Genomic DNA, 15388 nt, shown 5'->3' on the forward strand with positions numbered 1-15388 from the left:
CAGAGGGGCTGTGGCAGGTTTAGGGAGTAGTGGAAGGGGTAGCCACAAGAGAATAAAAGGACCAGGCCACTTGGTCGAGTGGTTGCTGTTGTGGTTTGGTATCTCCAGAAGTGTTGGGTTGGAATCCTTGGTGGATGACCATCTGGAGGTAAAACTTCTGTATTCTAGAAGAGACAAACTTCACAAGGAGATTAAACAAACAAGGGTTGAAGATGAGAAGGAATAATAGCATAAGTAAGGGCCAAGGAGCTGGAGGAACCAACTTAGGAAAGGCAGTTTTGGAGACTGACCAGATGTCCTTGGCTTGAGAGGCTTTCCTTTCTGAAGGCACGTAACCCTTTTGCCTATTGGTATAGTTTTGCTCTATTTTCTCTATTTTCCCACTATTGTTTATGTAAGTGCAGCAGTTCTTGTTAATGACTGCACAGGCCCCATCTTGTTTGGCTAGGATATTCGGTTGTAAGTAGACAGAGAAATTATGGTAGCAGCTAATGGTCAAGCTGTAACGAGAGGCCTTTGCTAATAGTTACATCCTTTGGGGTTCTAAGAGGAACAGCTTTAGTCTGGTGGGGCCCAATAAGGGCTGATGGTGGCAGATCCAGCAATTAGTGAGGTTTTCTGTTCTTGCTAAGACACATGGGAGCTTAACTAGAGTGTTTTCGTTCCATTCTCCAGGCAATATGGAGAGAGAAAAAGGACATTAGGGAGAAGAATAAAAAAAGGAACTAAAATTATGGTTACAGCTGAGTGTGATTATAAACAAAACAGTGATTTATGGAGGTTCCAGGTAGAGCACAAGTGAAGAGGAAGACCAGGGCCGGAATAAAGAAAGAAAATAGGTATTGGGAGTCTGGGTGTAAGGGGAAACAAGAATGCATCTTTGAGCCCAGTACAGAAAACCGGCTGAAGTCCCCTGGCACCTGTGTTAAGATTGAGTAGGGATTGGGGACTAGTGGGTGGGTAGGTATATTAGCCTCACAGGTAATTCTTAAGGCCTGGACTGAATGGTATTCTCCATTGGGCTTTAAAGCTGGGAAGATGAGTATATTACAATGCATTAATAGGTTACTAAAAGTCCATGAGTTATATATTTTTATATTAGAAGTTGGAGTCCCTTGCAGGCTTCAACCCCGATGGGATACTGTCTATTTTGGGGATAGGACAGGGGATAGGACAGGAGATCTTTTAGATGAATCTTAATGGGATCTACCTTAGGGTCTCTTTCTGGGATTCCCTGATCTCAGACCTCAGGATTAATATTGTTTAATATGTCCTGGGGTGTTACTGAGGGGGCTTCTTGAGCAGGAAGTATTAGGAGGGCTAGGAATGAACTCTGGGATTCTGCAAGGCCTAACGTAACCCCTAAAGCCAAGACTAGGTTTCTTCCCAGCAATAGAGTGGGACACTTGGACATAATCAAGAATTTATGAGTCACTAGATGATTTCGCCACTGACAAAAGACAGGCTGAGTAAAAGCTCAGAACCTAGAGATTCCATCTAGTCCTATCATCTAGCAAGGAAATAGGTCCAGAGTGAGCAGTCAAGACAGACTTAGTGGTTTTCATATCATTCAGGAAATTAACAGGCTTACCTGCCACATCAAGGGTCACCCATAGTTCCTCCCCTGTGATGATTATGGCATTCTCGGGAGCCACTGAGAAACTTGGGCCCCATCAGTAGATCATAGCCATCTGTGAGGAAGAAGTTGGTCCCTGCCCACTTCGGGACAGGAGACAATCCCTCCTCCAGCGCCCTTTTTGTTTGCACAAGGGGCACGGCTGTTTTGGAGGGTTAAGGTATGTCTTGCTCCAGTGGCTTGGGCTTCCACAGCCAAAAGCAACATGCCTACTAATCTGATTGTAATCTGTTTATCTGTGACATTTAAACTAGGAGCATGTTTTGTAATGTGCTTGAAGATTATGATTTTAATTCTATATACTGGCATATATTTCATTACATCTAATACAGTGCCAAACCCATAGGCTCAAAAGTCTTAGGGTATCACAAGGAGCAAGCCAGGGAGATGTATTTTTGTGTCCTGGGCTGAGGGCTCAGACTATTAGCAGAAGTTTATCCATTCATTTATTTAGTGGATATTTGATGAGCACCTCTTGTGCTCAACATACTGTTAAGTATGTAACAAAATACAGACTTGAATATGATTGTTGGTTTATGTTTTTAAAAAATCACTCTGGCAGTATTGCGGAGGATGGAATACAGAAGGGGGAGACAAAGGCAGGAGAGCAGGCCAGAAAACATTGTAGTATTCAGGGGAAGATGCTGACATGAGGCTAAGTTAGTGGGACGAAACAGAAGGAATAGATTAGATCAAATGTGGTTTTTAAACCTACAGGGGTTATGATCCCTTTAATAACCAAGTGAAAACCTTTGATCTTCCCAGAGAGGTAAATGCACATAGGTGTGTATGTAAGTACAGTTACACGAGACCCATGTGGATCCCTTCAGGAAGGTGGGGCACAAGTCCAGGGCCCTACAATTTGCCCCTTGAACTTACAGTTACAAACTAGTTATCTGTCACTAAAAAAATAAATAACTGGCGGACATCATCAAGGTCACAGAAACGAAACTGTAAGTGTACTTTAGTCTGTATAAAGAGATTCAGAGAAGCATGTTCTCTTTCAGTTGTTTTGCCTCTAGAAAAATATAACTGACTTCATGGGGAAGACTGAAGAAGAGCAATTAAAAGTGAGTTGACATCAAATTGGCAATAGCTACATTGATCAAAAAGATCAAAATGTCATTCTTTTCAGGCTAGAGAAACAAAGGAATGTGATTGAAGACTAGAAAATTTTGTAACCTATGAATAGGATCAAACATACTTGTTCATCGAATCCCTGAAAAGGATCACAAAAGAAAATCTTTAGAGTTCTAAAGAGTAAAAAATATATATAATAAATAAAAAAGAGCACTTTTAGTCACATTATTTAAATCATTGCCACAGTAATGGTACAGATGTCTAAAATAAAAAGATTCAAAGATAGTTTAGGAAAGTTCATGTTTAATAGAGCTATAATAAAAGTTAAGGGAAAATATATCTTTTGAGGAATGAAATGTGTTCATAACTTTTAAACTAGAAATTAGAGAATTTTTAGATCAAATAATCTGTGAATTTGACCTAAAGTGGTGGCCATCATACCATTTTGTTCACAAAAAACCTAAAAATTTAAATTCTAATCAAGCTAACATTAAAATGTTGTTTAAAATTTTTCCTATTTCTATTTTTTTCTCGGTTTACCATTTATAATACCAAATAGGACCTTCTGAGTTTACTTGGTCCCTACCACTGCTCATCCTAAGCTGTTTCAGACAGGTGGTTGTCTACACTTCCATCATCTCTCTAGCAGTATCATCTCCCCACTTAGCAATTTGATGATCATTATTTTCAAATTCATATCTCCAACTGTACTTTTTATTCTGATCAATTTTAAACCACATCAAACTGCAAAAATAATACAGGAAACACCCATATACACCCCTCACCTAACTTTACTAAGTATTAATTTTTCCACACTTGCATTAGCTCTCTTATTCTCTAAAGTATATTGAATATTGATTTGTTTCATATATTTATGTTCATACATTTATATAGCATTAATATACATATATGTGTATGTACTCATGCTGAAGCATTTGAGAATTATTACAGACATCGAGACACTTCATCCCTAAATGCTTCAGCATGGATATTCTAAGAACCAGAACACTCTCTGCAAAATGCCAGGGAGTACTGATAGAGCAGTACTGATAGAGTACTATTATATAACAGTCTACTTATATTTTCCCATTGTCTCAATAATATAATTATAGTCCTTTTCTTCTTTTTTCAATCTGGGATCCAAGCCAAGATTATAAATTCTGTTAGTTGTCTTCTCTCTTTAGTCTTCTTTAAACTAAACTGGTCTTCAGCTTTTTTTGGTGGTGTTGCTATTCTAGATAATGTTGATATGTTTGAAAAGTTTAGTTTTGTTGTTTTGCACAATGTGCTTTATTTTGGATTTGTTTGACTGTTTCCTCATGATCAGATTCAGGTTAAGCATTTTTGGCATGGAATCTGCATAAGTAATGCTGTGTCCTTCCCAATGTCCTTCTCAGGAGACATAGGAACCAATGTATTCTGTTACTGGTGATGTTAAGGTAAAGGTAGTGTCAGCATGATTTTTCCCTTTTTAATTCAGTTATAATCTGCATATGGATAGGGCAGTGATACTTTGAGATTGTGTGATTATTCTATTACCTGACTTTTTTTTACCTAGTGGCTTTAGTAGCCATTGATTATCATTACTTGAATTGGTTATGATTACTATGTGGTTATAAAATTCTGGTTTTCTATTTCTATGATTACTTTTATATTTATTAGTTGCTTTGCTCTGCTTTTCCTTCTCCTTCCTCTCCCCTTAATTTTTTTTTTTAGTATCACTATGTACTTATGACTACACTTTCAATTCAATATTATTATAATCTATTCTCATTATCTATTTGATGCTCAAATTGTGCCAAATTTGAACAGTGGGAGCCTTTCAGAGTAAACTTCTGCTTCTTTTTGATGTGTCCTCATCAGTTTGTGCATATTCTTTATGGCACATCCAGATACTTAAGGCTTAACCCGTGCTTTTCTTTCCCAGGAGGGCTAGTTCTAAAAGCCAGATGTGGACTTAAGGTTGCTCTTTGCTACTGGAGTGTCATTGCTTCTAGGCCTTTTTAGTGGATAATAGACTACACGTACACATCTACATCTACCCATACATGCACCTATATCTATATAGTACTCTTATAGCTATATTGTATAATACAGCTATGCTGCTACCATCCATTTCATTCCAGCATCATTCTCTCATTCCCCTATTCCATATTTGTATTTATCTGCTCTTAAATGAGAATCCTTATACCACACAGTATCAATATATTTACTTATTTCTTCAGTCTTAACAATGCACACAAAATAGTTTCAGATCTGCTACACCAGCACCACTACCAAAAACAAAATTATTGAGTCAGATTCAAGATTTCCTATAATTCTTTATGTCCTTAGTAGATATGTCTCTCTATAGTCAGAATATTTGTAAAAAAATAGCTTATATGTGTATTAATTCTTTTTTTTCTTATCAGCTTGATATAGGTTTAGGTTTACTTTTTTAAAACAATATACTCGATTTAAGAATTTATTTTCCAATGTCATTGATTTAATCTATTTTTGAATATGCAAAACTGCTGTTTTTAAACGCTAAGAAATCTAAATGTTACATTACTAACTATATGCAAAATCCGGTGTGATCATCATATTTAAAATCTGTTTAGAAATTCAGAGAGAAAGCATAAATATTTTTCCTCCCTGTACTAATAAAGATTTAAATTTGTATTACCAGTCCAACTTCAGGATCAAGAGAAGGTTTTCCAAGCATACTAATACTGCAAGGCAGTATAAAGCAGAAGTAAATCGTCTCTGGTATTTGATTGCCTGAGGGCAAATCCTGGTTCCCAGTCTACCCCATGCTTACAGGTTGCAACCAGGTCCAGTTTATTATCTTTTCACTGTCTTGTCCTCCTCGTGTGAAATCAGTGTACTGCAAAGATTAATATAAGACACTTAGCTCAGTGCCTGATGAATAGTAATTGCAAAATGCATATTACTAATTTTTGGTGGTGCAGATGTTGATGCTGGTGTTAAATTTGTAACAGTACATTCTGGATATCTAGTTCCTAATACTACATTCAAAGGCTTATTTTCTTAGTAACGGTTTTTTGTTGGTTTTGTTGTTTTTTGTTTTCATACATATTTTTTTTCTCTGAGTACTTTGGATACACAAGGGAAAGTTATAGCATAGCTAGAAATCCTGGCATTGGGAATGACCTTGTCTTTATTTTGAAGTATCTGAAAAATAAAAATTCTTCCTGCAAAACACTAGTCAATTGCTGCTGCTGGTCCCAGGGCAGGCTGTCCGTCGGGATACTGAGCATTACTGCTGCTGTAATCATCAAGGCATCTGCTAGAGATGTCCAGGCTGAAAGGTAGGTAGGAAAGTCTGCATTATATTTAATAAAAGCTCTGGAAATTTTCCTGAAATGCTTGCCGGCAACTCCCAGTCTCGACAGGCACAGCATACTGTAACTAATAGTACATTGTTCCTATTCTTGCTGGTGAGTATGCTGTAGTACTAACCAAAATAACAGCTATAAATCATTTGCTAAGACTTTGTTGTTTTCACTTGTAATACTCTTGGGTTACTGCCAAGAGAGTGGCTAGATATATTTATACAGAAATCCTGTATTTGTAAAACACAAACAGCTTCTTATTAACTGTAGACTCATATACTATTGATTCCACCAGTGAAGAGCTTGGATAAGAAAAAAATTACATCTGACACTATTACTCTTTTATTATAAATAGGGATTGCTTTCAAGACAGTGCAAAAGTATGATGCTTTTGCATTCATGTAGAGGTTTTAGTGAAGAATATGTGATGAGCATGAAAAGCGCAGACTTCTGTCTGTGTGCACTGGACTGGGGTCACCTGAGGACGGAGCCAAAGAGTCAAAGGATAGCTACATACATGTTTAAGGAACTGGAAATATTCCCAAAAGAAAGTTAAAATGTTTTGATTAACGGTTGGGAGAGAAAAAGCTGAGTAGTAAGGTGACGATTCTCTTGAGATGAAGACTTAATGTGAAGCCAGTGAAGCTTAAACTTCATGGCCCCTCACTTGCCTGGGCCCATCCAAGACTCTGGGAGGGTCTGAACAGTGTGTTCAGGTGGTGGTATGTTTTTGTAATATTTGCAAAAATAAGGTGTTTTAACCACAGTGGTTTAAGACCCCTGGTTCCTTCTTCTCCACCTCACTTTTCCTCACATTGAGTGGAATTAGAAGTATATAAGCAGCACAGGAGATATAATGATGTACAGAACATGTGTAAAATTTCTTTCAGTCACCAGAAATGTAAACTTGTAACTGGGTGATTTAGTTCTAATTGATTCCTAGCTCTCTCCTATCAAAATAATATATTAGTGTGTAGAGTTATAAGTGTATCATATATTTTCCCCCTTTTGATAGAACTTGCTTAAAATAGAATTCATCAAAATTCCTGAGTAAGACACAAATCATAGTAATGCAACAGATAAGAATATGTTTCTGTGTTAAGTCACAAGTTTTTAAGCACTTCAACTTTTGAAAATTTAGACAGTTTAGTCAACCATACTAGAGGAAAGACTGAATTATCTTTCTAATCTCTCTACAGAATGATATCACAAAATCATTATCATATGAAATGTAATCAAAGAGTAGGGAGCCCAAAAATGTAGAAGTAAATTAATGAAAATATGTTATTTTTTATATTTTATGATTTTCATGGCATTTTAAGCTTATTTACATTTGTAGTGATTTTTTCTCAACCTAGATATTCACTTTCTTTTCTAATTTTGTATTTGTAATTTTATATTCATTTCTGAAAAAAGAGAGCTTCCTCACAATTTTTTAGACTTCAGGTCTCACAAAATTTGAATCTGCCCAATCCTCTACTAATATATGAAGTGTATGTACAGTGTAGTCTTATATTTAGTTACTCATTCATAATCGATAATGAGTTAGGTTATGGTAAAGATTATATTGTATACATTTAACATAATAGATCCTATTATGTTGATCAAGGACATGTTAGAGTTGGGATAAGAAATAAAATTTCAGAAGCTGATTGCCAGTTCTTTGTACCTCATCTGTATCCTGTGAGTGCTCAGAGTGTTCTCGTTGAGAATCATTCCTGAGAAAGACAGAATCATTTTAAATGGTGGGAAGAACACTTCCCACAACAAGAAATCAGGATCCTCAGAAAACTGTCTGTTTCTAGAACTGGGGAAGGGAATGTACAAGAGCCTGGAATATACTATAAACCAAAGGAGCTATCAAAAACTACTGGGGTCATGTCAAAAAGATACAAGAACCAATGTGAATGAATAAAAAAATGACTGAAATTTATTGAAACACATGAAATATATTAAAATTCATGATTGCATACTGATAGGCAAAAGTAAAAACCAAAACCTCTTTGACCACTTTTTAAGGCTTCCAAGGCATAAGCTCATTCTAAAAATTTGTTGTAAAGGTAAAGAAAAACTTATTCTGCCTTCCTGGAAAAATTATAATTGAGGTTAACAAAATAGTTGATAAGAAAAATGTCTGCTTTGTAAAAAATTCCAGCCAATAAATGCAGAAGGAATGAAAGAACTAAGCCATCACTGTTTTGCAGATCCTATTGAAATAATGAACCTAGGAAATGATCATCAATGCTGCCCAAACCATTTGGTAAAAGGTTAATGGGGGTATTTGGAAGAGATGGATTAGGCTGGGAACACCAAAATCTGCTAATTACAAAAATAAAGACAACGGATATTATATACTTTCTAATGTTAGCAGTAGCAGGTACACAATCCCAGCATGAAATCTATTCACCAAAAAGTAAAACATGAACCTATTCAAACCTCTAGGTCTAAGTACCAACTTTCAAGAAATACAGAAGAGGAATATGTTATATGATACCATGGAATCCAACCAGCAAAATCCAAAATATAAGATGTTCTGCGGGACAATGGCTCAATTTCTTCTATAAATGAATGGCAAGAGGAAAATAAAAAGGGTTAAGATTATAAGGAATTAAATTAATTAACATATTAAGATAAATGAATATTTAAGAGACATTACATTTAAATGTAATATGTGGGGTTCTTGATCTGAATAAAGCAACTTTGTAAAAGATAATTTTGAGGCAAGTAGGGAAAGTTGAACATGGACAGAGTCTTAGACAACATTAAGGAATTGCTGATAATTTTAAAGTGTGATAATGGTGTAATGTTTTAAAATGAGCTTATCTCTGAGATACAAACTGATATATTTACAAATAAAATGATCTAATATCTGAGATTTGCTTAAAATTATCTGGGAAGAAAAAAGTGTTTGGGGATTGTAAGTGAAATATGTTGATAATTATTAAATTTGGTTGATGGAGACATGGGGATTATCATATTATTACAACTACTTTTAAATAATTGAAAATTTTCTTAATGGTAGGCAAAGGTACACAGGAAGTACATGGGAGGAGTATATACTGAAAGATACTAGTCCTATATACTCTTGTTATTATTTAACTTTTGAAGATGAAAAAGAATTAACCAATAGAACCATCCAGTCATGACATTTGTGAAATATCAAAAACAAATGTTGTATGTAGATAGTGGTGTGCTGATAAATTTCTCTCTGAAGAAGAAAGCCCTGATTCGTAATGCTTGCCCATTTGCACAGTATAAGTACTCCCACCATGGTCGATTTCAACCTACTGATGTGACATTACTGAGTTTGAAAGAGCTGTGTACCACTAGCTCTTGTGAGCCCATATGGCCAGCTGCAGCCCACTGCTGGGGGAGATAACAGAGAATAATTACTTTTTACAGTCAGACTCTTGGCCTTATCCCACCTCTAACATGTCCTTGATCAACTTACTTAGTTCTTCTGAGCCTTAGTTTCCCCTCTATAACATGGAGATCATAATTCCCACTATATTAAGATATAAGGATTAAGTCAGGTCACATATATAATGGACCTACTATGGTGTAGTTACACAGCTCGTGATCCTTCGTGCTAATATCTTTTCTTCAAGGTAAAAGAGAAGTAGAACTCTTGGTTTGGGGTGGTTTCAAAGTTTCAAAAGAAAGGAATGACGCTGATCATCTTTTCAGAGGGCTTCCTGCCCAGGATTTCTATAATTAGTTAAAATTGCAGGTTTCAAGCGCAGTTACAAACCTGCCAGAAGCTCACCAAGCTCTAATTTGGTTGGATATTAATAGGTATGCTGGGAAGTTAATGCGATATGATTGTGGCTAGAACAGAACTATCTGTTAAAGATAGGGTTTTCTGTCCAATGTGACCTGGCACTGCAAATACACAGTAAGAATTAAGTATTATCTTAGAGTTGACATGATAAAAAGCCTGTAACTTACTTAATATTCTCCTAGGGAATGTTAAGACCCAGCTGAGATGTTTCTGGCATGAATAAAATTAAGGCTTATGTTGGAAATTGGAAATGTTTCCATTCACAGTTTTGATTATTGTTTGAGCAGAGTTATTAATAATAGTAATGTTTTACTTTCCAAATTTTTTGTTTAAGTTGGGTAATTAACCATATCAGTTAAGGTAAGACTTTTTTTCCCCCTTTTTTCCTGAACAATGTATTTTTCTGTGTAGAAATCTAAGATTAAGGTAAGTAATGATGCAATTTTCATAATTACTGAATTGTATGCATATATAAAAATCTTTTTTAAGTTCATTGTAACCAAGGCTAGAGAGAAGCTAAATTATAAGTCAAGCCCATATTTAGAATCTGGAAATACTAATACTAAAGGCATTTTGAATTTGATTTATGTGTGTGGGTTGATGTGTTCCTACTGGAATACAACTTGGAGAGTGTATTTTTCCCTCTGAGGGAGACTTGCATGAATCATAACTCTACATATTTTGGATTTCTGAGCAAATACTTATGAGATAAGAAGCAGTATGCTGTATCATGCATCTGAAGTTGGCCCAGTTGCCTTTGATTTTAAAAGAATAGTTTTCCTTCAGAAAACTAAAACATTTCTCCCTTGGAAATTTGAAGTTCCTGTTTCCTTAAAACAATGCTATTTATACTAAATTTAATTTAATGAGTCATAATAAGAATGTTTTAAGAAATTAAATGGAACAAAATAGAGTAGAAAATAGAATGTGTCACACATAGGAAGGATCAATAGTGTTTTGTGAAATGTATGTTTCAGATGTGTGTGTGTACATTCTAAGTTGTGAAGTAAGATTTATTTCTCACTGAATCACATTAAAATAAATAATTTTTTTTAAGATGCTTTAAAATATACAATAAAAAGTCCATTAAAAGAAAACAACTTTCCCTTTTGTGGTAGGTATCAAAGCGATACCCAGATTAAGAAATCTGAAATGTTATTGTTCTAAACAAAATCATCCTGGATTTAGATGAGGATGGAAGAAGCTTTGAGTCTGCCTAGGTCTCACTGGGGACCACAGAGATCAATTAAGAGAGGATGGTTTTGGGGAGATGTGGTTGTGGAGATGCACCTTTTGTCTTGTAATTTCTCTCTTAAGCAGTAAGGATATTACTATTTGGCTTGTCCATATATACACATATGTGTATATATGTATATATGTGTGTGCGTGTGTGTGCGCGTATATACTGAATTATAACATAGTGTATTTTTTATATTCTTATATACCAGCCCTATTATCTCGATTATATTTCAAGACTTTTGTAGTCAGGAGCTTTACCTTCGGCTCTCTTATCTTCCTACTCATCACATACCTCACATACACAGTAGTATGTGTTTATTAAGTCATTAATGTTAATAGCAATAATGGCTTATGTTCATCCTAACATACTATTTGGCCATATTTATTCATATGTTTATATATTTATTCATATTCTTCTTCCACAAAGGATTTATTGCAGCTTATGGCACAAATAAATAAGAAAATAATGGCTGGATTATAAATAAAAAGAACCATAATATGTTCATAAACATACACATTTCTAAATATATATTTATATACACACATACATACCCACACATACACTCTTAAATATCATAAAGATAAGTAAGATCAGAGGAAAAATGTAATCAGGCAATAAGTTTCTTCATAGCTCTTTCTTTACGCCTCATTCTTACATCTGAATTTCTTGGTAGACAGAGTTAAAAACAGTGTATGTCAGTTATATTATTATTATTATTATTATTATTATTATTATTATTATTATTGAGAAAAAGATACCCTGAGGGAATGCAGATGCTTCTTTATATACACAAGTACATAACGAAAAGACATGTGTCACATGATGTGTTATACAGAAGACAATCAGTGTCTGGACTAGAAAATATCTACATGACACTCCTGAAAAAGCTGTGGTAATGAATTTTACTTCTATTCTGCTTCTCCATAAAGGCTGAAGTTTTTAGGATAAATCCCAGCAAAAGTAAATCTGTGAGAAGAGAGAAAATTGTGGTCCAATAAGGAAATCTTTTGCTTGTTCTAAAGATATTACTTAGAACATTTAGAAGAAATCATTTAAACAGTCCTCCCCAAATATCACCTATTTCAACCAGATTTTTAACTAAACAGGAAGATAGAGAGTGTACTTTAGAAAAAGTTATGATTAAGGGATCAGGTCAATATTCTTTGGTGAAAACTGGTAACTTTACCAAGGTTACTATCTGATGAGTCATTCTCCCTCCACACAAAGATAGACTATTCTGTGACAAATATTTTGAAGGCTTGCATCCACAGCATCATCCAGGAGCAGTTTCAAAATATTCGGGAATAATTTTTGCTTATACTTTGCTTTGTTTTTTTTTCTTTATATCACTGCTAATTACCAGCTTTCACTTAGTCTAGTGGTACTATTCTTATTCTTTTAGGCTTCATGTGTATCAGGAGTCCTATTACTTTTCATACAAAAATTGTCAAGCGAATATGCTTTGGGACCCATTTGGGAGTGAGCTAGAAAGACAGAGGACCTAATATTTGAAGCACCAAACAGAATCATTAAAATGTTCAGATACTAATGAATCATCTATTTCATGCAATGGTAGAAGAATCACTTCTCCAACTTGAAAGTTCATAGTGTATAATATCCCAATAGAGATGGGTAAACAGGGAGGGTCTGGACAACTCTGGGAGGAATCACTATAAAAAGCCTACAGTTAAACACAGGTGATAGGACAGAGGGTATTGGACTGGGGCCTCAGATTAGGTTGGGGGGAGAAGAAGAATGGAGATACCTAGAAAAAAGGGATAAAGGAAAGTATATAGGAATAACCAGGTAAGTTTTACTTGGGGGGAAAGTAGACAAATGAGTATTGGGGAGAATAAGAAGAAATGATGAAACAGAAGATCCTTGGGCTAGTTCTAGTGAACCTAAGGAGAAGTCATCTTCAGGAAAGCATAGAAACAACTACCAGGCTTCCATTTTATTTTAAAAATATGAGTGCATATGAAAGCCCATTTATAAGGAAACAGAAGTTGTCTAATTTTGGGGAGGTCTAACAAACAACAGTATTGGGAAATAAAATTTTTTACTGAAATTTATTTTTTAATAATCAGGTTTATTTGCTAGCCACAAAACTTAGCTAGAAACACATCCTACATTCATACCATGGAAACTACCTAGTAAGAGCAGAGCTGATGCTGCCACTAAACACTGGTCAACAGACCTACATTCCACCTCTGGACACACTGCTGGCCTCCTTTGCTCCTGGAGATTGGATATATTTCAAGATTTGGTGGGGGGCAGGAAGGAGATATGTCTGGCTTAGACTAAGTCACGTGCTCATGTCTTAGCCTCAAGGAAGGCTGAGAAACTAAGAATCTGGACAGTTGGGCTCTGTCTTAGTCCATTTGTGCTGTTATAACAGAAATACCATAGACTGGGTGGCTTATAAACAACATAATTTTCTCCCCCATAGCTCTGGAGGCTGGAAGTCTGAGATCAAAGTACAAGCAGGGTAGGATTCTAATGCAGAGTAGAATTCTGGTGAGGACCCTCTCCTTTGTTACAAATTGCCGCTTCTCCTTGCACCCTCATGTGCTAAAGAACAGGGAGAGAAAACAAGCTCTCCTGTGACCCTTATAAGGGCTTTAATCTCATTTATGAGGACCCAAAGGCCTCGCTCCTAATACCATCACATTGGGCTATAGGATTTCAATATATTAATTTTGAAGGGCATAAACATTCAGTCCATTATAGGCTCTTATACTGAGGAGTGAACTTTGCCTCTGCCACCAAGACTAATAAGATATGAATTCCTCTTAGAGACATAAAGTTTACAATCTGGGCACCCTTTTCTCACCCCTCTGCTGCACCCTCATAAAAGACAACTGTCCACTAAATTCTCTTTCAAACCTTCAGATATTCTTGAATTCTAGAATGATTTTTAAAGCTAAAGTCTCAGGGCGCCCTAGAAAATACAATCCAACAAGTCTTAATTTTCTGTACCAGTTTAAATGATGAAATTAAAAAAAATAATAATAATAAAACAAATGATGAAATTCAAACCTACCCAGAGCCATTACCAGTTTGAACATCTAGTTAAGCCTCGTGCATCACAACTTCTTAATATCAAGTGCCAACACTTTAAGTTTTGATATTAAATTCATTCTGTTGTTGGGGCTTATATTTTAAATGGAACAACTGAAAATGAATCTAAATGTTTGGGAACTTACCATGTGTTTGCCCTCTGAGGCTCCCAGGGAAGCTGCAGTAATGACGGTAATGCATAAACTGGCCTTTGTAGGTGCCAGCTGTGTAGGCATTTCTCTTCACCAGGCGCTCTGCCAGCCACATCGGTCCTTTCTACAGCTGTTGCTCTTCCAGAGTGCAGGCACATCTTCTTTCTGTCTCTTGTTTATTGACAATGCCAGTTACAAAGAATCATGCCAGACCGCACTCTGTTGTGGCAGTTTTACAAGGGGGAGACATGGAAAGATTATCCAACTAGTTCTGATTAAAAATTCCTACTCTTATATATGTAATTAAAATGATACAGGGTTCTTGAAACATAGAATAAGAACATGAATAACTCCTGAAAAATTCTAAAATATATAGAGTTGGAACCAAAATAACTTTTTCAAACCTTCCTGGGAGGATGCCCTCTACTGGCCAAAACTTAAAAAATAAAGTTTATTTTTAACTTTGGTGACTCTGAGTTGTTCCAGGAAGGTTTTCTTTGGGATTTTCCAGTGTCATTAAATGCCACAAAATATGTGCTACAAAAAGTTGGATTTCATATGCATATCCTTGGCGATAAATCCAGGGCACTCCATAGACTTATTGGTTTCACCAGCCCAGACTAGGCTGAAAGATGTCAGGGTGATGATGCATCTGATCTTGATGACCTTCAACATGTTCCTGGGATGGGCTGTCATGTTACATTTTTATTAATTGTTGCACATCTTTAGATCTGATTAATTCCTATCTATGGGTCTTTGACTGTTACTAATTTATGTAAGTGCTCAGTACCATGCTAATTTTTTTCATTTTATTTCAGCATATTTAATGTTATGATAAACAAGGAAATAGATTCTAATAAGCAAATGTTGGCTCACTTGATGAGCTGTAACTTGAAGCTAGAAAGTTACAGCTTTGCCTTAGTGAAGGAGATAAAAATCCTGAAAATTCAGTGGTTTCAGTCTTATGTATAATTTTATAGTTTCTGTAAGATTCAGAGAGGCTAAACACATCATTTTGTCAAATTGGGGGTAGTAACATTTAGCATGAAGCAAGTCTTCCTGACATTTTTATCAGTGCCCTAAAAGAAGATGGTAGGTTTTTAT

At 35.6% G+C, this 15388-nt stretch overlaps 1 protein-coding gene and 1 long non-coding RNA gene across 9 annotated transcripts in view; one reads left to right on the forward strand and one right to left on the reverse strand.

The window, feature by feature from the left end:
• LOC111738121 overlaps positions 1 to 14499 on the reverse strand; it is a 33113-nt gene extending 18614 nt beyond the window's left edge. Inside the window, exon 1 of the long non-coding RNA XR_002779708.1 lies at positions 14279 to 14499. This is a non-coding gene — a long non-coding RNA (uncharacterized LOC111738121). The remainder of the gene's footprint in view (positions 1 to 14278) is intronic.
• The window catches only part of ZNF385B (zinc finger protein 385B), a 360527-nt gene that overhangs the window by 202600 nt on the left and 142539 nt on the right, over positions 1 to 15388 (forward strand). The gene's annotated exons all lie outside the window — the stretch shown is intronic.

The sequence above is a fragment of the Pteropus vampyrus genome, unplaced genomic scaffold (genome assembly GCF_000151845.1).
Source record: "Pteropus vampyrus isolate Shadow unplaced genomic scaffold, Pvam_2.0 Scaffold2, whole genome shotgun sequence".
NCBI lineage: Eukaryota > Metazoa > Chordata > Mammalia > Chiroptera > Pteropodidae > Pteropus > Pteropus vampyrus.